Source organism: Ambystoma mexicanum, chromosome 2q (assembly GCF_040938575.1).
Source record: "Ambystoma mexicanum isolate Mex_15411 chromosome 2q, UKY_AmexF1_1, whole genome shotgun sequence".
Classification (NCBI taxonomy): domain Eukaryota; kingdom Metazoa; phylum Chordata; class Amphibia; order Caudata; family Ambystomatidae; genus Ambystoma; species Ambystoma mexicanum.
In genome coordinates, this window is record NC_090924.1 from 690,780,502 (window position 1) to 690,805,384 (window position 24,883).

Genomic DNA, 24,883 nt, shown 5'->3' on the forward strand with positions numbered 1-24,883 from the left:
GAGTTGAGAAAGGGTGACGCACCGTGGATGAATGAAGTCCATAAAAGTAAAATCCAGCATTGGCCACAAGACGGTGATGGTGAAACCAGAATGTATCGGGACAGGCTCCTGCAGAAGTAGGCTTGAGTGGTATCGCTGTTTTAGGTATCGCAATGCACAGAGTGTCAAATGAAAAAATCTATATTAAATCACCTCTCCAATACAAATCAACACTGGTAATTTGTAAAAACAACTTCATTTTCCTCTTGAACCTTCCTCTTCATCGTCTTGTTTCAAGTGCCAGATACAGATGTTTCTACTTGTTAAGGCTCACCAAACCTTTTTGTTTTGGAATATCTTTGCCCCCTACCTCCAGACTTGCATTGTCTTGCTTCTTCAACGTTTGGCCTCCCATACATTCATTCAACATTTCGATCCTTGTTTTCTACAGGTGAATGAATCATGGGAGCTTTCCGATATGGACCTCATTGGCCACCAGCTACAACAAAAAAACGGAAATCAGTATATATGTACAAAAACTGATTACTTAACCAAATGGGTAGAGACACATCCTTTAAGCTCAAGACTGCAGCAGAGGTCGCTCAGCGTATTATAAAACTGGTTTACTGTTTCGGTGGCCCAATGCGCATATTGACAGATCATGGAAAAAGTTTATTATTGAGGTCACTGTTAAATGTATGTGATTATTTTTTTTGACTCTCCATCCAGATAATTTATCAAGCTTAAATCTTTTGTACTTCTACATCACATCCAGTTTCTTCCATACTTGTGGGTTATTTCCTATGGTGACGCGGCCTGAGGTAATGGGACGGTGGAAAAGGTTACAATGTGGTCTACAGTGAGTAACTTCTTTTAATTTCACTAGTTATCTGAGTAAGTGTGCTGGATAGTAGACAGTCCATTTAAATAAACGTACACAAACATCTAAAAAGATATCACTGAATAAAGTATAACTGGCAACACTTTCAACTTCATTCAAAATGTAAGCTATAAGTGGCTGAGGTGCTACTGTAAAGCATGAACCTTTGCCCTTATCCATATCCTTTAAAGTGTTGTCAGCTGTCCCAAACCGTCTGAGTGGGTGGGGAAGAGTTACAGTGTTAGGATGGGCGTTACTCCTATGTCCTGTCTCCTCTCTTCCATACTTTTGTTTATTAATTTGTTAAGCGTAAACTACAAACCAAATTGCCTCTAACTGGTTGAATTCCAAGATAGATGGATGCCATGTAAGGTTAAAGGAGGCAGATAGAGAACAATAGAAGAAGAAGGAAGGGTAATGCAAAGGTGAGTTTTACATTTGGATCTGAATAGAAATAGAGTTGTATACTATCTCAAGAATGACAGAAGAGTTGTTTAGTCGAGATCCTCTGACAGAAATCTGTCGTCCCTGTATTTGCAGTTCAAAGGATGGATGACAAGATGGTTGGAGACCTGAAATATCAGCGGGTGTATGGGGATGTAGCAGGAAATGTTCCATTGCAAATATTTTGGCACTGTTCAATGGTGTGTTTTATAGCCAAATTAAGGGTTTTACGAAGCTGGGATAAATTATGGTGTTTGTATAATGGCAAAATTAGACAGATGGCAGCATTTTGCACTTTGTTTATTTTTTGTGTTAGGCGGTTAGACGTTCCAGCATGAAGGCCATTGCCATAGTCCAAGCAGGCATTGATCAAAAAAACCATCACTAAGCAGCTTTTTGTCACTGGGTATGATTGGTAGGATTTTGTTCAGAAGAAGGGGATGACATGTTTTAGCTAGATTAGAAGAGGCAGATCTTTGCAGAGGCTTGCATCTTCTAAGAGGGAGGAGGTTCAAAGCATGAGAAGAATAGCATTTAGTGATCAGACACGCTAATGGGCAGGTTGCAGGTATACATAGATGGACTGCTGTAAGTTATTTTAGTATCTAGACAGTGGTCTTTAGGGTGACATGGTGTTCTGGAGAGGCTATGTTTATCCCAGCTCTGAGCTGGGGTAAACACGCCATACTCATGATTGCGATAACCGTTAAATGTGGGGGTAACCCTGTTACCACTGCATTTAAGGGCTACCGCCCAACTCGTGATGAGGCCCATAGGCAAATGGACTTGTTGAAAGAATGAACGGAACTATTCAATTGTAAGTTAAAGTACTATGTGGACTATGATATTTGGTTCTCTTTTGAACAATTACAGTTCTTGTAATGTATCACGAATATTGGCACAACATTTGAACAATTTAAAGTCATGTCTCTGTATATACCTCCACCTGGTCCCCTGTCTGTACTGTAAGGTACTCATGGTGGCAACAGTAAAGTAGACATAAGTGATCACAGTTCAAGGGTGTTTATTGAACAATGAATGCAGGGTGGAAAAACAACCAACCTAAATCTAAGATGGGAGCAAGCATCGACCATCAAATGAAAAATAAGGCAGTCCTGTTGGCATTGTGTCAAATAAAAAGGCCTGTACTAATAAAAAAAACTATTGTCAAATCCTTACAGCTAATCACAGAAAGATTGTGGAGTAGGGTATCAATAAAGAAAGAAGTGTTCACAAATATTAAGTTAGGATGTGATTTCCAGGGGGTCTCCCTTCTCCACATTTTGAGTACGGTACACGGTGGATCTCCTGAGCACAGTACACTCTTGAGCTTTCCCAGTATGAGCTGACCGTTCCATATCAGCTGACAGGTTCTTTGATGGCCAAGTCTCTTTTCAATAAAACGTCTCTTGCCTTCGAGGCCAGATGTATCCAACAAACAAACAAATACAAAGTTCTGCTTCACGTATACCTTGAGTGATGGCTTCACCAGTGGGTCAACCGATCGAATAAACAATTCATTTTCAATGCACTTTGGGTGACCACTTTCTATCCCAGATCTCCCTCTTTTGGGCTCAGACCCCTTTCAGACATTTGCCTCCCTCCTTTGGGTTCACTGTGGCTTTTCTTACTTTCACAAATCTTAATGTCTTTTTAAATAGTTCTTCGGGCTTCACCCCTTTTGTCGTCTTCCCTCTGCCGGGTTCACTCTTACCAACTTTGATAACATACTGTTCATATGCTCATTTCACCAAATGGGACTCATTTACCTTAGCTTCGCAATCATCTGTTGGTCAAAGTCTTTCGACAGTACAGAGGATTTTTACAGGCCCCTGTATGACCACTTTGACCTCATTTTGCCTCTTCCCAAGGGCTTCTGGTTATGGTAGTTTCTACCATCGCGTAATCACCCAGTGTTTCCTACCCGAACACCCACGTGGTGTCGGATACCTCTGCTGCTGGTTTGCCCCCTCTTTCTAACTAGTATACTTAAGCTCTTTAAAAGTTCCAGTTTAGCCTTTGGCTATGTGTCGTTCAACACAGTTCGGTTTCTTATCGCCTCTTCCCTCGACTCACGGGCTCTGATGAAACCGCTTGGCTTTCTTCTCCTTCGAGCCAAGGTTGGTAGCATAGAGACCTGTGTCTCTCCCCGGCCTGGTTATCAGCAGAGGAGGATCTCTGGTACCGTAGACATCTGATGCAACACATGCTGGCTATTGTTCGCAGACTTATAATTCCTTCTGCAGAGGTTTCACAGGCCTTGCTCGGAAAGGGCAAGATCACTTCTCTCCTCTCACTGTTCCACCCCCAGGAACTGGATCAATAGCCATGTCTGTGTCCTGGCCATCTGGATGACAGATCCACGGGGACTAGCTAGGGTGACACCCTGAGATTTCTCACAGTACGCACTGCCTCAAATTCTACCTTCCCCCTTACATCATTTGGTTCACTGTCCATTACACATATTCTACTGTAATTCCCTGACTACTGTATGAACTATGTAAATGTATCTTGTTGAAACACCATGTCTAAAATAAATACAAAGTGGGAGTCACATAATTCATCCTCCATTTACTCAGTATATGGTCAGCAACTTTTATTGATCCTGGTTATCTCAAAGTTATTAACCTTTGCATTGCTCATTTTAGTGCATGGTCTTGTAGCTTGCTGGTGTTAGCGTTATTCCTCATAAGGGCTTGCAAAGTACTGCCTCCTACATGATTTTAACCCTACATAATGACCATCAATATCTTTGAGACAATACATCTGGCTTCTGGGCATACAAGAAGTTTGTCACAGGCTGCAATCACGGGTAAAGATTGTTTCGTTGGAAAAACCTTTACAATTAAACTATTTGAAATACATGGTTGTACACATTACCCAATTCTTGATGACCAAATCCTGCAATGATTCAAACAAATAAGAGTGCTCATTTGTAGTACCAGTTATTTAAAGAATGTAATTAATTTTCAGTCCTACATATTTGACTTAAACAAGGGATTTGGTATGTCTTGTAGCTTAACCTGTGATTTGATTTCCTTTAATTAAAGCTTCCAAAAAAGTAACACAATGTGTTATGTTTCCAGAGCACTGAGTAAATTGGTAAAGAAGAAACCAGAAACCTGGGATATATACTTAGAGGCTGTACTTTTTGGACTAAGAACAAAAAAACAGATGACCACAAAGTACAGTTCATACTTAATGTTTGACATGAGGCAAGATACCCATTGGAAGTGCCTGATTATATGTATCTCAAGAACACATATTTCTTTTTACTAAAATGTTATAACATTGCTGAAATGCATCATTCTCCAGATGCTTTGTGTTATTCACGCATTCTAGTGAGGATCACTACAGATACCATCAAATATGGAAATCTTAAACTTTCCACAAGAAGTTATTTTGGGATAAATCAATACGGTCTAGCAGGTGATGAATGATGCAGCCTGAACTTGGTAGAGGACGGCCAGCTATTCTGTAGGTGGTTGAGGGTACCTGACCCTTCCCCACTCACCCCTACTGATCTAAGAGATGACAGTCATGTGCTGTACTACAGGGGAGTGGCATCATTTGAGTCCCAGGGGAAATCCCAATGGAGGGTCTGTGCCATGATATGATAGGTTATTTATATCCATCCATTGTAGAAACTGCAAAAAGGGCCGACTAGTTTCAGATCTGACTTCTTAATGCACAGACAATCTCAAGAGGTCCGAGATCTCCCAGACAGTGACCGGCCTGCCCCATCAAGCATGTGAAGTGTCCCCAGGAGGAGAGCCCTACTCTGTTATCCATGAACAAGTTGCACAAAAAAGTGGACCGGTGGGAGTCTCGGGTCTCCACGATTGGAATAGGCCTTAATGATCTTGCCGAGTGGGTGACGCAAGCAGAAGGGTCTCTAGTGAAGGTTGGGGAGATGATGCAAAGGTCGGAGAAATCTATTTGGATATGAATGACTTTTGAGAGTCTACCTCAAAATGTTCTGTACTGCAGTGCCACAATTCATGTGGAGGCCAATCATCATTTTGTTTTGGAGGAAACCTGGGCATGAGAAGCAGACATAAGTCTGCTTGTGTTCTTGCCTCAGGACAGGATAGGGAAGCTCAGTGTTTTCCTAAAGGTTCTTCTATGCAACAACGTCCTTCGTGACTTGGTTTCTTATCCATTGGTTATTGACAAATGTTAGAGATGGGCGAAGATGGATGCAAGGGATAACCAGGACTCTGAATGTATAATAATGTTGATTCTTGAAGATCCAATGATGAGGGAGACATGACTCAAATTGGTGGCTAAAAAGGAGGAAATCTATCATGGTGAAAAGAGGATACAGGTGTTTCAGGATCCTTGCCAGGGGTCCACGGGCAAAATAATGAAGATGATGGGTGATGGAAGGAATTTGCTAAGGAGATGGTGGGTGCAATAGTGCCATATCTGGCAAGGTTGAAAGTTGCTTACAAAGGAAACATTGATGTTTTCACAGATGTTCAAGCTGCATTTTCTTTTATGGAGAGTCTTGGAGATGGGTTGGAATTAGATATATTGCTTGTAGCCTCGTACTGTGGTTGTTTTTGTTCCTTACCTGCCTTTGGGTGTGGCTTCTGAACAGTCTGAAGATGTGTCCAGATTCTGTGAAGACTTGGGACTTGCATAACATGTTTATTTGTGGATCACTTGTTCAACCCCACAAGGGTATCTTGGTGCTATAGATATATAACTAATGTTATAAATCTGATGTTGATTGTTAGCCATTTCAATGGTACTCATGTTCATGTTATCAAACTCAGAATGACGAAGGACTGAGTTGACCTAGTGTGATTCGGACTTGTGACAGTAAGGTCAAATACAGACTCCTATAGTGGACTCGTTCGTCCACGGAGCCACAGACCAAGCACACCTGACCTTCTCTGAGTGGAAAATTGTTTTTAGAGGGTGGGTTTGTAGTTGGCCCATTTGGTTTCTTGCTTCACCTTTCTGTCATTCCACTTCTTACAGCATTGTAGATTTTTTGGAAAATGGGCTTAAACCTTTAGTGTTTTAATGATTCAAAATAGGAAATTCTACAATCCGAAATGGCGTTCCATTGGTTTGCTCGTGACTGTGTATTCAATATTCCAGCTCTTTTCTATGTCTACAAACTTTGAAAAAAACACTTTAAAAATACTGTAATGGAAAAGAATAATATTTGTTATTAATTTGTCTTTCTAATTCTTTTTTCCGATAATGTTTTCAAATGCATAAATTGGTTTTAAAATATACACTTGTGCTATCAAACATAATAATGCCTGTTCATATTACAATTACAGGTAACCCAAGTAGATGTGGAAAACTTAATAGCTGATGAAGCTATTTTGAAGTGCCTCCAATCCATGAGAAAGTATTTGATCTGGTCCGGGACAACATAAAGAAAAGGGCCGAAAAATTTAAGGCAAAAAACTGAAACCACCAATCAGAAATTCTTGTCACCGATTATGATTGGGGCTAAGGTTTTGAGGCAAAATGTATGTTCGGAACAAAGGAAAGGGGGCAAGTAAGACCCCAGTCTCCTTGTTCCATTTATAGTGCTCAGGAAAGTCAGTTGATCTTCAAGATGAAAATGGAAAGAAAATGGAGAAAGTGAATTTGGATCACTTACAGAAATTTTAAAAATTAACAGAGCAGATACCCAAACATTTAAAAATCAAGGGGGAAAATTGACACATTCCAAAGCATGTAATGCAAGCCTCATACTTCATTGCACCACCACAAGGTAAACTGGAACCCAATTTATAGTGACACTTACTCATCCAACTCAAGTGACAACAGTTCTCAGCGAAAATCAAAGTGAACAACAAAGGGAAACGCAGGTCACAAGCAGTAAACCAGAGTCTGAATGATCTAAAGGGACACCCATAAAGTCAGTATAACTCGATAAAAGGGTACTACCAAATGCAGACTCTGGGACAGACACATCCCCATTTCAAAGTACGTTGTTTTTTTATATTGTTATTGGTATTGACAAGAAACTAGGCATGGACCGAAATAATTTCATCACAATTTACAAGTATCAATGATGCATGGAATGATGTCACGGGGCAAATATTGATCAAGTGCTTGGTGGGTGCAGTTGGCAGCAGGAGAGGCTCTGTGAATTTCCTGTGTATGTACAAATACTTGGCATTGTGAACTACAATTTGGATTTTAAAAAGGATTTTATTTGTGGATTCTTACCCATTGCCAAGTAGCTTAGAGGAGTTTCACTGTGGAGTATTTCTTCTATTTGTACTGTTATCAGCTGCCAGCCCCAACTCCTGTGACCTCACTATATAAAGCACTGGCCGCGTGCATTTGATCGAGTGCTTGGTGAGTGCAGTTGGCAGCAGGAGAGGCTCAGTGAATTTCCTGGTATGTTGGAACTCGTGCCTTCCTAATTGCATCTAGTGACTGATGAACATCATTATTCATGCTCTTATTTTCACCTTGCAGTGTATGGACAAATACTTGGCATTGTGAATTACAATTTGGATTTTAAAAAGGATTTTATTTGTGGATTCTTACCCATTGCCAAGTAGCTTAGAGGAGTTCCACTCTGGAGTATTTCTTCTATTTGTACGGTTATCGGCTGCCAGCCCCACCTCCTGTGACCTCACTATATATAGCACTGGCCGTGCGCATTTGCGTGCGTGCATTTGATAGAGTGCTTGGTGAGTGCAGTTAGCAGGTACAGTGACCTGCCTCTAGCCTTTTTACCTTCATTGAATTTGAAAGGTCACTGCAATCTATATTTTATAATTATTGCTTTGCTTCTTTCTTCTTTTTGATGCACGTTGCTTCACAATCGCTAAAATCATGCAACCAGGTCTCAAAACGATTGCTTTTTTGATAATGAATGCTATTTTCTTTTGCTTTTACTACTTGTTTATAAACAATTAACAAGTGTTGATGTGGTTTTAACCGGTGGCAGTGTTAAGGCTCAGAAATCGAGATGTGTCTGCTAGTACTAACCCCCTGTGTTAATAGCTAATGATCTTTTGTGACCTTTAAGAAGGTGCAACCTTTGATCTGCACCCAGCAGAGACCAAAAGCATATGCCGTGGTAGCCGCCAGTTGCAGAGCGGAGCTTGTGCTTATCTAACTGAAACTATTATTGCTTTTGAATACACAGCTGGCACCAAAAGTATAATGCAAAACCATGTCCAAGAGTCGTTTATACTCTCAAATCAGCCATGCTGCCACCCAAACAAATAAACAAAGTAATGCTACAACTAAAACGCACACCAAATAGAACACCCGGAGCAGCAACGCTAGCGAAAGCATTGTGCACAATAGAAGTCACTGCACACAAAAAAATACATACAAGTTACAATCACCTTTTTTATCCCTCAGAAGTGGAGAAAAACACTTCATTGTCTCTGCCAGAAGCCAGCATTATCGAAATAATTCCAGCGGCCCTCCCATCACATTCGCTAAATTCAGATTCCAATTGCAGAAGCCAGAATTCTCCATCTGATTCAATAATGGCAGCAGATTTTTAACATACTGCCATCGATTTCACCCTCGGGTAGAATTCCCATTGCATACCTCCCTTCTATTTTAGAAAAGGCATTGCCCCCAACCATTGATGTGGTGATGACTCAAATCTCGCTACAAGTTCAGTCCCTTCATACCCTTCAAGCGAACGATAGTCTGCACTAGATAAAAGACACAATCATACCGCCATTTAATCTTATGGCAAATGCAGAACTTTATCTTCAGGTTGACACATTAACATTACCAAATGCAATGCAAGAACAATTAGTAAATCACTTGAACACAGCCATTATGAATCCATCATTAATTATTGAGAATCACAAAGAACATGGTCCTCCAGCTTCATCATTACCGAGTGATAGTCCCAATCTTTCACAATCGCCTATTATGTTTGCTCATTGTGCACACAATTCATCAGCTTTATCAATATCTTTTACTCATCCAACTCTGCCCAAAATGGAAAAAGCTCACCCTTCCAACAATTTCAAATCAAGCAGTATACCCACCCTTATTAGATATCAGGTTAAGCACTATGAACACAGCACTTAGCTCGCTTAAAAAATTGTTTGAAACATTAGACGCAAAAATTAATCAGCAAACGTTACTTATAACACAACGTCTCCAACGTAAGGAGTTTCCCTGTTCAGATTCATTGACAAAGATCACTTCAAACATGCCTCCGAAAGAGCCAGCGGTAAATGAAACCGCCATGCACTTAGTTGCCTCGAATAACGTGCCAATTATCAATATTGCTGACCCAATTAAATCAATATAGAGCGCGTTAGCAGCGTTTCAACAAATAATGTATTCAAGCAAAACCAATAGCGAAGAAGCAATTCAAGTAGATTCAACTATAGCTCTTGAACTAACTGTCAAGGATGTACCAGTAGCAGAATCTAACAAAACAAAAAAATATTTTAACATCTTTAACTCCAATTTGAATCGAAAGCAGACCGTAAAATAGCCATCAAATGTGAAAAAAACAATAAATATGAAATCAGAGTGCTCGATAACTAGCTCCAGCTCCAAACATTTTGTATGCTCTCTCGGTCCCCCTAACAAACAAAGTGAGTTAGCCAGGACAGCGGTACTAAAGAAATATGCAAAAATTACTAAAAACAAGAAAGTGAGCCAACGCACTAATAAAGCTTCAAATTTACCATATGAACCTCTAGATGACCTAGTATTAGCCATCACAGAGCACCAAATAATGAGAGTAGTTCCCATAAATCCAGGTTTGCAAATGCAGAAGTTAGATACTAGTTTACCCGGCTGCAAGCCTCTTACATTAGAGCAAAGAAGAGCTAAAATTCAGAAATCCATGGTTCTCTTTTTTGCATCAAAATGATGTAACAAGTAACTGGCAATAGTATGAACCTATTAAATGGACGCTCACGTGAGACCCCCATAGATCACACTCTTCCAACTGTTGTTAGTACAGACCTAACATCGCAAAAGTACATGAGTCCTCAAGCAGGGCAAAGCTTAATGTCAAGATTAACTAAATTAGTTATAAAGAATAAAAAAAAGTTCTCAGTTGACTGTTTGACACACACTCCGAAAATCTTATTACCATCATCTAATAATAAAGTGTCGAACTGCTCCATACAAGATCTATGATCTTAATAGATCTAGTATCCTCAACATCTTTAATGACAACCGAGCTTTGAGATCATAACATCAACAGATATACAGCAGATAGAATTTCTTGACAAAAAAGACCTTTTGCAGGCTAAATGGTGGATTCTGTCAGGAGTTGTTTTATATGCAATTTGAAAGCCAGAATAGATCTATATGCCTTAGGGTTTATAATCATGCAGGATTCATTAGAAGAACATTCCTCTACCCAGAGGCATATGGAAAAACTATCAGCGGTTTCCAATCCACCATCGTCCCTCAAAGTTACATGCTGTTCTGATTCTCGGCACATTTTCCAATACATAAACACAGATTTTGATCATCAATCAACAAAATAAATGGACGCATTTGCAAGCACAACAATACAAGCCCCAGTCCACCAATGTCATGCATCTTGCTAGCTGGAATACCTGTAGTTTCATGCATTTAATGGATGCCATGAACAGTCAGCTGAATGAGTATGACATAGTAGCCCTGCAAGAAACATGGTATACTGAACCTCCCACTTGGGACGGCCATGATGTCATCCTGCTTTCAGCCAAAGACACTTCCAAAGGAAGACCTACAGCTGGTCTGCTCATAGAAACCAAAACAGACTCAGGATTTTTGGTGCAGACATGGGCTGTTCCAAATCAATACAGCCAACTAGCAAAAATCAAGTCAGCTGTCGCAGACATTGCACTAGTCAACATCTACTGGAATCACTCAGGAATTGATTCTAATACGTTCTTTCAAGACCTCGAACAAGTAGTGGATTTTGAACCTCCACTGCTTTTCTAAATGCACCACACATGAGAAGGCTTTGCAGAAAAGATGGTTCTCACTCATGAAAGAAAGACACCTAATGATGACTAATGGAGCACTGCCGGGAGATATTCCTCCGCAAAGTACATGGAGAAGGGGCCCCCAAGAGGCAATTATTGATTACATGTAAGATAAGGATCTTTTTGCCCAAGCAACAAACTTTGAAATCAAATCACAAAAACATAGTGATCATGAATTTCTGTCCTTGAGTTGGTCATGGACTTCTCGAGTGACTAAGACCTCTGTCACAAAGTATGGAGGTCAACTAACAATAATAGGGGGCAGAAACCACTTTCGATGGACGGAGCGATCTCGAAAACACATAAATGACTGCATCATAAACAATCAACGAGCCGCTCAAGGCAGTTTGACCGATTCAGGTGAGCATTATGTTGCAGTGTTGTCACTGTTTACTCAACAGCTTTCGATTTCAGGCAAAAGAATTTACAAAAAGAAACATATTTATGATCCAGAAGAAGTGCAGAATAGAAAAACTAGGTTTCGGTGAGAGAAAAGCTTTGCGAATTTGCTTGCTCCTAAGAAAAGGATCTTAGTTCTCAACCAATTAGAAACGAGGCACAAAAACTGGACACGGGCTCGCAGAGCTCCTAATGTATCAAAAAGATGAAGAGCAAATTGCTTCTTGCAATCGCTTCCAAAAACTGACCTCAAATTAGGGATCTGCTGAACCGGGTGAATCATATCACACAAGCACCCATTCTGATCAACAGAGTCTCAGAACAGCAATGGATTGATCACTTTACAGCTGTTTATGCCTTGCCCAGTCTAACTGCTCCTGTTAATAGTAGAGCTTTACCTATAAACTATCAACTTGAGGTAACTAAAGATGACATATTACTTCCAAAAATCCAGTCATTCGAGAGCTCCTGGCCCTGATGGGCTACATAATGCAATGTTTAAAGAGCATCCAAATGCCTGGGCAAACATCCTTTATAATATGTTCAAACTAAAGTGATACCGATGTCTTGGCGTAAATCAATCATTGTACCGATTTTCAAGAAAGGTTACTGCCAAGTCTCTGCCAATTACAGACCGATCACTCTCCTTGGTGCCTCTGGTAAATTATTTACTTGCCTTATTCTACGAGACTTCTAGAATTGGACTATGAAATTTCAGTGCCGTGACCCCTTTCAGACAGGCTGTATAGTGGGTCTGGTCACGTCTATTAACCTAATGACCATTAATGCCATAAAGGCCCAATGCAAGTCCCAGAAACAACAAATCTATATGGCTTTTCTTGATTTCCGTTCAGATTTCGATTCAATCTCCAGACAACTCTTGATGAACAAACTCCACAAAGCCAAATGTCCATCAACCATTTGTGCATTAATTGAAGAACTGCACACGGACACCTCAATTCAGGTTCGTTTAACTCTAGATGGCCCCCTTACTGCTCCCATCTCCACTCACAGAGGTGTAAAACAGGGGTACGCCCTTGCATCAGTTCATTTTAACTTTTTCATTTCTGATTTTAAAAAAACGATTCACAAACATCATGTCTGATGCCCCCAAACTAGAATCCCATGCAATTCCGTGGCTGCTATATACAGATGATTTAATCTTAATATCTAAAACAGCATGCAGACTACAAATCCTATTAAATGCTTTAAATAATTATGCAGAAGAAAATTAATTACTAATACATCTGGAAAAAACAAAAGTAATGCACTGCAGCAAGCCACGTAATCATGGTAAATCCTATACTTGGTCCTTGCGTAATATCAAGCTTGGATTAGTTAATGAGTATTACTTGGGTATCAATGTAAATAACCAACCGCAGGACGATCCATACTTGGCAGAAATTGAAACAAAAATTCGAACTGCTATTAACCAAGCAAGAGTAATTCATGCCAAGTATGGTAAGTTCTCATTCACGCCAGACCTGACCTTTTACAATCAGAAGGTAACAGCTCAGGTGTTGTATGGTGCTGAATCAAAAGTTATTATTCCAGAAATGTTCTGGCATAAAATGGAAGCCAAATTTTGGAGACGTATTTTGTCCATTCCTCAATCGGTTCCAGCAGCCATGATTAGATTTGAGCTAGGGCTATTGTCCCTTCACATCCTATATGTATGGGAATTGTGTATGTTATACGGAAAATGCTTGATGGCTCCCAAATCAGACATGTTATTTGACTGTGTATATAATGACATCATATAACAAGTTTATTAAAAATTGGAAGATAACAATTACAAACCTACTAACAGCTGCAGACATTCCTATTACTCTTCTGATACACAACCCAACACGAGCCAGACAAAAACTGTATCAATTTGATTGAATTAATACACAAAGCATGTTCAATGTACGCTGACTTTAGGAATAATCCTTTTGGTCATCAAAAATACTGATGTGTAGAGACTTGCGTAATCAGATGTCCGTCACCTCATCTGAGAAATGCTTTTCTAAGACTCAGATTTAATTTGTGGGCAACGGGAGAAGTTTTAGCAAAAAAGAAAAATAATTGAAAAAAAAAGAAAATATTTGTTTCTGTAATGATCAATCACAGATTGAGTCTTTAAAACATTTAATTACATGATGTCCAAAGCTCAATGAAAAACTAGTTTTTTGTTTACAAAGGTGTTTTAAACAGTATAAATTCTCACTACAGAGTAGCTTTGGCAATATATTTTTTCTCCCAGTCAAATGTCTGTTAGAATTGCAACAATAAATCTACTTACAGCATTGCAACTAACCTGATGACTGTCTAAAGTTCATAATCTGTCTGTCCCCCATTGACCTGTTTTAACGTGTCCTTGATACGCAATATGTTTTAGTCAAAGCAAGGAATTAATTGTTTGAAACTGATTAGAACCCTTTTATCCATTCTTAATCATTGTCAATTATAAATTCTAAGAATTGTAAGAATTGCAAACATTTTCATTTGTAATGTTAAATTGAAAGGTTGTATTATTCCAGCCAAATCAATAAATAAAATAAAAAATAAATATTGATTTAAAGAATTGGGGCATACAAAATTTGGGACACAGACCTTCAATACCTCAAACCTGGCATGCAGCTGGGTAGTCGGGTATTTTCGAACATCACAAAAGCATTTTATATTTACAGTTGTCTAATAAATAACACTAAGCCTTTAGAGCACCAGAGCAACAAAGCTGTGTCCTGAACATCTTAAGTCATTCCATTCGGTGTTAAATGTTTTACTTTTGACTCATTTAATAAAAGTCCTTACTGTTATGTAAAACTTGTTTTCTTTAATACGTTACTTCAAAAGAACAAAGGTTTATTTAGGATTTGGGGTTGAATTACCGAAACGGAAATGTTCGAGGGAGAAATGACGAAGATTATTTTTCAAAATAATCTTCGGTCTTTTCTCCCCTGAACATTACTGACTTAACCAAACCCCTACTCACACCCCCACCCACACCCCTATCCACACCCCCAAAAAACACCCATCCCCACCCCCCTACTTACCTTGCATTCCGTCTCGCTCTGTCCCTGCGACGCCTGTTCCCTTTCACTTCCGTGATCGGGAACTGGAGCTGCAGGGTCCTTTCCTTTTTTTATTTTGTCGGGTCAGCTGCTGCGGTTTCCCCCTGCAACACCTGCTCACTTTGGGGGTTTGCTGGGGACACCCCTGCAACCTTTTTCTTTTTTTGGGGGGAGACTGTGGCACAGCTGCGGGAGACACACCTGCAACCCCCGCTCACAGTATAGTGAGCAGGGGTCACAGGGGACACCCCCACAGCTCCCCACTCACAGTATAGCAGCCCTAGACCAAATTGAAAAGACCTACCCAACCAAATGTTTGACCTTTTAGAAGGTCGAACATTTGGTAGTACCTTCTTTAGGACTTTTGATTGGGTAGGTCTTTTCAACTCAGTCTTTTTGGCCGAAACCTTATTTAGCAGGTTATATTTTGTATGTGGGTTGACTTTTTTACAACAGAGGAACTTTCATAGATTCAGATGCATTAAATGTGTCTTCTATAATTAGGCTATCAATGCACAGTACAATTAAATGGCTGAAATGGCAAATACGTGACAAGTGAATAGATTATTAATATACAGTCTATGAATTTCAAAGAAAATGTTTGTATGGAAAAGTGTCATTATGAAGCACATTATTGTGCAGGTGATTGACACTTACTTGTTCTCCCAAGTTACAAAACACAACACCAGATCGGCCCATAAAGAATGCCCAATTGACAGCTTTGCCATGAACACAATTTGGGAAGGTAGTCCACCGGTCATGAGGAAGGTTAGACATTTAATATGCCAACTCAAAACCTTTGTTAATTGTTCTCATGAAACAAAATGGATTTCACAAAGAAAGCAGCTCATGGTTGAAGCGCAAATAATTTTATTTGGCAACATAAAAATAGGGGTCAGAAAGGTAAACAAAAGAAAAGTATAATTACTTCTGATATGTTTTTGGAAAGTCTGTTCATGCCTCTCCGTAATGTCTCTTTAGGCACAACAGCCTTGATGGTGGGGCAATATAGTTGTCCTCAGTGGTTTTCTCCTCGTATACATGGGTTGTATCTGTGATCCAAAAATCACTCCTGCTGTTATAGTTCCAAGTTCTACCATAAAAAGGTTTACAACACCTACCAGAGGTGGGGTAGGTCAGCACCTTTTAGGCCTGGGGTGCATGTCTGTCTCGGGCTTGATCCTGTTGATAAATCATTTTCCTACTTTCCATACGATGCTCACTCTTGACGTCTGTCTCTAAGGCTGTTTTCTGCCGACTGACCTCTTCTCTGGTCTTGACTTAAGATTGTTCCCCTTCCTACTTCTCCCCGACAATGGATGGACTGCCATTGTCTGACTTAGATGTTGCTAAACTCGTGCCGCCAAGGACCTCCGCCTACCCACTCACCTAACTTTTACTGTTTTTCTCTCCAAAAATACCTGTTCACATTTGCAAGCTCTTCACCTTCTCCATCTTAGTTTGTCCTCTCCCCTCCTCCTTCATGTTATCCCGCTTCTACTGTAGGCGTCCTACCTCTTTGTTGTTGTGCTCCTGTAGGTTCTTCTATAGGTTACCCTCTGTTATCATGGATGTAATAGAACCCTCTAATAGTGATGCATGTGACATCACTGCGCCGGAGTAAATACAAATATTCTGTCCTTATACAGCTACCACATTCATATATTGTCCTTTTCAAATGCTCACTCTTTGCAATCTCTGGGATAATTTTAGCGTGCATTTGAAAATCGTGACCTGCATTTTCTCCATGAATTATTTACTCAAATGTATGATTTATGTTACATTTTGCCCTAGGTTGATTCTTCAAAGTATGATGTGCATTAACATATTAATATATTTTATCAAAACATCCATGTTTTCTCATTATCTTGTCTTTAACTGCAAGACCCTTACAATCACTAGAAATAGTTTTGAAAATAGGACCACCGTTTTAGGTATGCTTATATGTATTGATCTCCTTATAGCCATCAGCTGAGATACAGTTACACGGGTAAACCCCTGTGTTTTCTGCAAGGCCTACTCAATCCATTTATTTTTAGAGAGCAGATGATGGAGTAGGGTGAGTAAGTAATTCACCATTCTATGACAAGACAGGAGGCTCGCATTATGCTTTACTTTCTTTTATTGCTGCCATATCAGCACTTCAAAACATGAACTTTAAAACTGAACATGTATGGGTTTTTTCCATACATTCGAGAAAAATCAAAATCGGAGCGGTTTAAAGTTCCAAACTAAAATCACAGTCTAAATCCCAGGAACTACGAGCCCTGTGGTCCTCTGGGGTCTGGTAGTCCTGACCTCTCCTCCTCCACCTATCAGTGGCTGGACTAGGGTATAATAACCTATCACACCAGGTCCATTCCTCTTTCTTTTTGCTTCCTGGACAAAGATAAGTACCCTACATTGAACGTGTGAACAAATGTGTGTACCCTTGCTGACAATAATAAAAAAATATGTTTTGGTGGACAGATCCTAAAGATTAAGTCTGTCCGCAGGGTTTGAAAGTAGGTCTCCTAAATTAGAGATCCTGAGAATAAATCAGAACATAATAATACTCACCCACTGTATCAATATACTGAGTGCTGGTAAACATGTATGTATTATATTCAGCAAAAAATCATATATAATGTTTATACAAACAGTTGTGACATGAGTGGGGTCTAAACTAACAATTGTAACAAATTACAATCATTTCTTGAAAAGAACAACAAAACAATGGGCCTCATTGCGACCCAGGCGGTAAGGGGTTAACAGCGTCGTAAAAGGTGGCAGCATCGTTAACCCCTTACCGCCTAATTACGAGGTCCCTTTGCGGGTCCTCATACAATAGCTGACCTCCTTTCCCTACTTTGACACAGGGGACATTAGCATTACCTTGAACAGATTCTCCTCTCTCCACTCCCATAGAAAGCCCTGTTCTTAGATTTCCCTTTGGAACTCCAAATCCCGCTGGTATCCATGTGACAACCCATGCTGTCTGACACGAAGCCCCTGTCTGACCGCATCTGGTTTTACCAGCCGTTAAGGAAGGAACCCGCGAAGGGACTTTCGAGGTAATTACGGTACCGCAATTTGCAGTACCATAATTACCGCCTTCCCCATTCCCATTGAGCCCTATGGGGGCAAAAATGGGAATGGGGAAGGGCCAATGGTGAATGGGGAATTACCGCTCCGCCAACCTTGGAATGGGGCGGTAATTCTGCCATTCACCATGGCACAATTGTTGAAATACCGGCCTCAACCATGGCGCTAATAGCGCCATGGTTAACGCCTGGGTCGTAATGGCCCCCAATGCTTGGTATATGTAGTGGTGTGCAAGTGTCAATTGTGCTTCATTGACAAAATGGTAAGACATGAATTTAAGGGAAAAAAAAGTGCTTGTTAAATAAATCACTATTCTGGATATTTTTAGCTCAGGTGCAGACTATGGATTGGATGAGTCCACTGCACTATTGAGCTGAAGGGATTTCAAAGTTGCCCTTGGGAGTTGAATGTAGTTTCAAATAAACAATGAATGTTCCAGGGTCATGAGGTAAAAGATATCTTTGCCAATGTGGCAGAGGATAGTTGAACAAACTCTGTAGACAGGGAAGCAAATTATTCGAGTGTTCCCTGTGCTCTTCACGTTTCGGCGGGAGTGGCGTTTAACAAGTCCGCCTTTATCAGTGCTCCTAGTCTGGGACCCTGGGGGGCTACAGAGATATCTAGTGAGTGGAGTTATAGTCCAAGTGCCAATAATTACTGGGTACTATTATTGTGAGTCTATTCTTCCAGCACCGGTCAAGTTTCTTACCTGCCGGTGCTGCAAATCCCAAGTACTCAGATGCGGTCACACAGGGGCTTCGTGTCAGACAGCATGGGTTGTCACATGGATACCAGCGGGATTTGGAGTTCCAAAGGGAAATCTAAGAACAGGGCTTTCTATGGGAGTGGAGAGAGGAGAATCTGTTCAAGGTAATGCTAATGTCCCCTGTGTCAAAGTAGGGAAAGGAGGTCAGCTAGTGTATGAGCTCCAGACCCATGAGTAAAACAATCAGAGAGGAAAACACTGTGGGGTACCTGATGCCTGTGTAGGTAGTGGTGCCGTGTCGAGTGGTAGTTGACACCGACTCCTGACATAGTATTTGATGTATGCTTAATGTATAATGCTAGGGCGTTAGCTATTATTAAGGCAATGTTTCACTAGCATACAATTGAGGAATTGCCTAGAAACGATACCGTGTGTCAGAAGTTGTTGCGAGCTTTCCTGCCAAAATGCAAAGTTAAACGCAGCGGTCGCCGAGGTGGAGTTCCGTTTATTTAGGGCTCGGTTTGGATATTGTGTAAGGAGCTGGGGCCGGAGCCGCGAGCGAACGCACCCCCTTCTGGCGGCCAGTCCCCGCTCCTGCTTCAGACTGCGTCAGATGCACCGGCGAACACAGCTTCCCGTCATCCCCTGGGAGTTCTCCAACACTCGTGCACTGCTTTTTTGATGCGAACGCCGAGCGGAGACCAGTTAAAGTCTCCAGATTATGACGTATAACATTTTATAAATAAAAACTAAACGAGGAAAGAGACTGATTGGTTTCACATGTACGCTCCGGCTAACTGTTTCAGAGCGTTACTGACAAAAAAGTACACGGTCTCAGCTGACTTCCCACAAGTTGGCGCTGCCAACACAAGGATTATGGCTCATTACAAAAGCCTCAGAGGATCACCATCAACTACACCAGAGTAGAGGGAAGATGAGTGAGAGGAGTACCCTGCTCAGCAGGATACAGAGTTATCCTTACATTTCTAAAAAGTGCTTGGAGACTCCCTGACACAGGCGGTCTCACAAGGGGTTCAGCCTCTAGCTCAAAGGCTAGAGATGGTGGAGGCAATAATGGCTAAGCAGCAAGCGCAGCTGGCAGCCAGGAAAAGACAGGCAGATAGTCCTGAGGAGGGGACGTCAGCTGGACACCCCCAAAAGGGGGTTGAGAGAAAGGGGTGTAAAGCAGCTCGGAAGAGTTAAGACTCTTTGACCCCCCCGAGCACTGTGGAAAGGGAAAACATTGTTCCCCAAGACACGACGACCCTATCACAAGGCTGAAAAGAGCCTTCCTTGCAAAAAAGGTAGAGTGTCAGGACAGACCCCCTGTGCCAGGGGTGAATAATTCAGAGGACCACGATGAGGGCTACTCACCCGATGATGAAGGGGAGAAGAAGAAGATGCCTGTAAGCACACCGAGGAGAGCGTCGACCCCCAAGATGTGGACAACACCACAGACATGTTTGATCCTGAGGCCAATCGGCACCCAAAGTCTTCAGAGTGGGTGCCATCACCCAGAGTGGCGTTGTACATGGCACAACATATTAGGAAGCCTCTAGATAGAGAGGTACTGTCTCGGATGAGATCAGAATGCCTAAGGCCAGAGTTTCCAGGAAAACTGCCAGAGACACCGGACCTCGACCCCAAAATGGTCACCTTCGTGGCAAAGGCAGCGCAGGACATCAGAAAAGGTGTCAACCGCGCCTGGAGTGGATGTCGGGACAAATGTCTTGATATAGCAGGGCCATTGGCCAAAATCATGGACTTGGCGGAAAAAACGAAAGACACAGGAACACTGATGGATGCCCTTACACTGGGTAACTGGGCTCAACGAGCAGTGTGTCTCCTCTTTTCGGAGAGGAAGAGAGGTGTCTTATTGAAGATAGACAGTAACTTGAGCGACCTGGCCTCCTACGAGTCAGGAGAAGGTGCCAAAGGGCTGTTATTTGCGGACGCATTCGCAAAGGAGATGTCCTAGTTCATTGGAACGTACTCCGCATTGGAGAAAGCCCAAAGCTCGATAAGAAAAATGTTTCCTGGATGAGTTTTTGCCGGGACCGGACGCCACAGGGGTCGCTCTTCCGGTCGCTACAACTTCCAGCGCAGACCCCAGGGGTCGCGCTCCCAATACTCAGAGGGGAAGCAGCAGGACACCTTCTTCCCGACCAGAGCGAGATTCCCCAGGGGACGCAGTGGGAGAGGTTCCTACCGGCATCCCAGTGCCTCAGGCGGTGAGTACAGCATGCATGCAAGTAGGTGGGAGGACTCTCCAAGTTTTAAACGAGTGGCAAGCCTTGTCGCGCGATGCATGGGTGCTCCAAGCAGTGGTAGGACTACAATTAGAGTTTATAGGAGACCCCATTCAAAGAGCAGAACCTCACCCCATACACATGGTGCAGGGAGAAGCGGCACTCTTGCAGAGCGAACTGCAGAAACTAGTGGACAATAACGCAATAGAGCGCGATTGCAAGGGAGGACCGTGTTACCTCAGCAACATGTTCCTGGTTCACAGGGGGGAAAAGATAAGACCAGTCATAAACTTGAAGAGCTTGAACGAGTGGCTTGTGTACATTCATTTCAAGATGGAAGGAATCCATCTGCTCTGAGGCCTCCTGCGTACGGGAGATTGGCTAGCACGACTGGATCTCAAGGATGCTTACCTTAGAATTCCGTTAGCAACAGCATTTCGGAAGTATCTGCGCTTCTGGTGGAACAAGGAGATATGGCGCTTCACTCGTCTTCCGTTCGGCCTAGCATCCGCACCCTGGGCTTTCACCAAACTGATGAAGCCTGTGGCAGTGGCCATAAGGGAGAGAGGAATATAGATTATTATATACTTAGACAACATCCTTGTGCTAGGGCCAGACAAAGCAACACTCACCAAGAACGTGCAGTGAATTTTCAAACTCCTGTCCTCGCTCGGTTTCCTAGTAAATTTAGACAAGTCTCAGCTGCTACCAGTTCAGAGGATAGGATTCCTAGGTTTCACAATAGATACTGGGAAAGCGACCCTCGATGTCCCGGGTCACAAAGTGAGAGCAATAAAGAAAGAGCTCAGAGCAGGGATAGTCAAGAGAGATATTTCGCTTTGGAATCTCACCAGAGTAGTGGATCTTCTAGCAGGCTCCATTCAAGCGATATTTCTTGGACCGCTCCACTATCGAGCACTCCAACGGCTCAAGATCAAACACCTGCAGGGAGGTGTAGGTTACCATCAGCTGGTGACCCTGGATCACAAAGGCCTCACAGAACTACACTTGTGGTTGCAGAATATGGAAGCCTGGAACGGCCGAGCAATCTTCGGAGACGTTCCAAACCTGCCCATATAGTCGGATGCAAGCAGATCAGGTTGGGGAGCCAGGTGCAAGCACATATAGACAGGAGGGAAGTGGTCAGAAGAGGAATTGCGTCTGCACATAAACTGTCTCGAACTTCTAGCAGGTTCTTTCGCAGTGCGTGCTTTCACGAAAGACAGGATAAAAAGTTGTGTGCTGCTCAAGATGGACAACATCTCAGCCATACGATATATAAACAAACTAGGCGGAACAAAGTCCAAGATTCTAGCAGATTTGGTGAAAGATTTCCTGCATTATTGCCTCCGGAACAGGATTGAACTGACGGCAGAGTACTTTCCAGGGAATCTGAACGATGTGGCAGACTGGAACTCACACTATCTTGTAGACTCCAGCGATTGGAAACTACATCCACAAGTGTTCAAAAGATTACAGGAATGATGGGGTCCCCTAGACATAGATCTATTTGCGTCCAGACTGAATGCCCAGACAAAGAGGTACTTCAGTTGGAGGATAGACCTGGGTGCAGCTGGCACAGATGCCTTTCTGCAGTCGTGGAACCGAGCGCTTCATTATGCCTTCCCGCCATTCATCATGATCACGAGAGCACTGGCGAAGTTCTGCAGAGAACAAGCGGAAATCATGATGGTTCTAGCCTGGTCCCAAGCCTGGTTTCCAGTATCGATGGAACTTTCTTTGGATTTTCAGAGGATAGTTCCGCAATAGCAGGACCTTCTGCTCAGACCATCCGGTCAGACACACCCGCTGATAACCTCAGGCACGCTACAGTTGATAGCCTGCAGGGTTTCAGGAGAAGATGGGAGTTGCCAGGAATTTTGCAACTCACTGCAGACTGTATCAGAGATTCCTGGGCGCCTTCCGCCATTAGGGGCTATAGCGTTGCATGGAACGGTTGGGCTCAATGGTGTTCAAACATAATTTGGATCCAATTTCAGCCCCTGTAGTACAGGTCCTTAATTTCCTAGCGTTTAGATTCCAGGAAGGCTGTGCCTTTAGAACGGTGGGTGTATACAGATCTGCAATTTCAGCAGGACAAGACAAAGTAGATGGGAATTCTGTAGGAGAACACCCTACGGTCCTGCGGCTTCTTAGAGGAATGAAGCTTAAAAGGCCACCGGAAACCCAAGTACGTGGTGTTGTGGGATGTCGGGGACGTTTTTCGCCTTTTCCTTAGGTGGCCGGGGAATGAGGTTCTTTTCCGTTCGCAGTTATCAGGCAAACTAGCAATGTTATTATTCCTTACAGCATGCCGAAGAGTGTCTGACGTCAAGGCACTAGAAATAGATAGAAATATCTTCTACCTGGAGTGAGTGGCTTTTACCATTGCTAAAAGAACAAAGACAACTTCACGAGTTATCTCATACCCTTATTTTACAGAAAATAATAAATTATGCGTAGCGCAATGCATTTACGCATTATGAGCAGGCAACAGCGCAGTTTAGATCGCGAGGTGTGACCCAATTGCTTATAGCACGTTGGAAGCCCTATCATGCTGTGACAGCAGCGACGATTGCTAGATGAGTGAGATAAGTAACAGTGGGCAGTGATAGACTTGTCTGTTTTTGGCGTGCATTCAGCTAGGGGTGCGATGGCTTCTAGAGCCTTCACTGCAGGAGTCTCACTGCAGGACATAATGAAGTCAGCAGATTGGTCCTCTGAGTCGACCTTAAAGACGTTCTATTTCAAGCCTGTATCACATATAACAAATAGGGCGGTAGCAAGCTTTGAATAAGCATAATGAAAGCCTCCTGTCTTGTCATAGAATAAAGATTGCCCACGCTGACAGCTTAGGAAGTCTTCATTCTATTAACCACAAGGAGGCGAACATTATATCCCACCCAGAATGGCAAAATTTTGACCTTACATGTGATGTATTTCGTGTTAAGCTTTGGCACATTCCCACCCTCATGATTTCTTCTCCATTTCTCGCAGGAGACGACCAGAAGACAGCCTGAATACATTCCATGGAAGGTGACGGGAAGATAGAGTTGCAAGTTTTCCAGTTGGACCGAAACGTTCTCAACTTTGAAGATGCAGTTCTGAGTTCCGATCAAAAGGATTGTTTGTTGGCAAAGGACAGTTCATGTTCAGAGCAATGAAATTGATGGCAAAGAAAGAGGAATGGACCTGGCATGATAGGTTCTGATACCCTAGTCCAGCCACTGATAGGTGAAGGAGAAGAGTTCAGGACTACCAGACGCCAGAGGACCATGGGGCTCGTAGTTTCTGTGAGTTAGACTGTAATTTTAATTTGGAAATTTAAACTTCTCTGATTTTGATTTTTCTCGAAAGTATGGAAAAAAAAAACATAAATGTTCATGTTTTGAAGTGCTGATATGGCAGCAATAAAAGAAAGTAAAGCATAATGCTCGCCTCCTTGTCTTTAATAGAATGAAGACTTCCTGAGCTGTCAGCGTGGGCAATCTTTATTATATACCTCACTTTGGATTGGTAAATGCAGTCTCTGTATCCCAATGATTGCCGGTTTATATGTGCAAATATATCTTTATTTTATTTTTAAATTGAGGAAGTCAATATTTTGATATGATAAAATATCAATCCTGGTTATTGTTCCACTTTTGACATTGCATTGTTGCACACATGCTATGGGGCAAACAACATTTGTTCAGGCAAATATGCAATGGAAGTTCATTATGACAGTAAAGGGCTATCGGAACGATTGGGGTTTATGATACATGTGTGTATGTTAGTATTTATAAAGAGGCACAACATATTAATGAATGTAATGAAACTGTCTTGGATGTTGTAGGCTATATATCCTCATGAAAAGAGAGCTATGTACCTCAATCCTCTCTGTGAGCTTGAATCACAGATCATGAAATGCAAAGAAGCTACAAGGTATTAGTTACATTACTTTGTATTTTGATTATTACACTCATAACCCATGTTTACTTCACTACTTTTAATTAAACAGTAATAATCATGAGCAAAACCTGGAATTATGGCTCTGAAAGCCCTTGCCAAATCAACGCTATTAGCACATGCCAGAGGGGCCTGGTCTCTACTAATGCCAGTGGATTGCGCAGACATTCAAG

The 24,883-nt window shown here is 41.9% G+C and overlaps 1 long non-coding RNA gene across 3 annotated transcripts in view; it reads left to right on the top strand.

Moving 5' to 3' along the window:
- The window catches only part of LOC138569698 (uncharacterized), an 86,610-nt gene extending 62,433 nt beyond the window's left edge, over positions 1-24,177 (top strand). For 2 of the 3 annotated variants that reach the window (XR_011303303.1, XR_011303301.1), the window contains exon 5: positions 23,760-24,177. This is a non-coding gene — a long non-coding RNA (uncharacterized lncRNA). Of the gene's footprint in view, positions 1-430; positions 4,425-23,759 lie in introns of those variants that run through there. The other variant, XR_011303302.1, reaches the window with a different exon arrangement.
- The last annotated feature ends 706 nt before the right edge of the window (positions 24,178-24,883 follow it).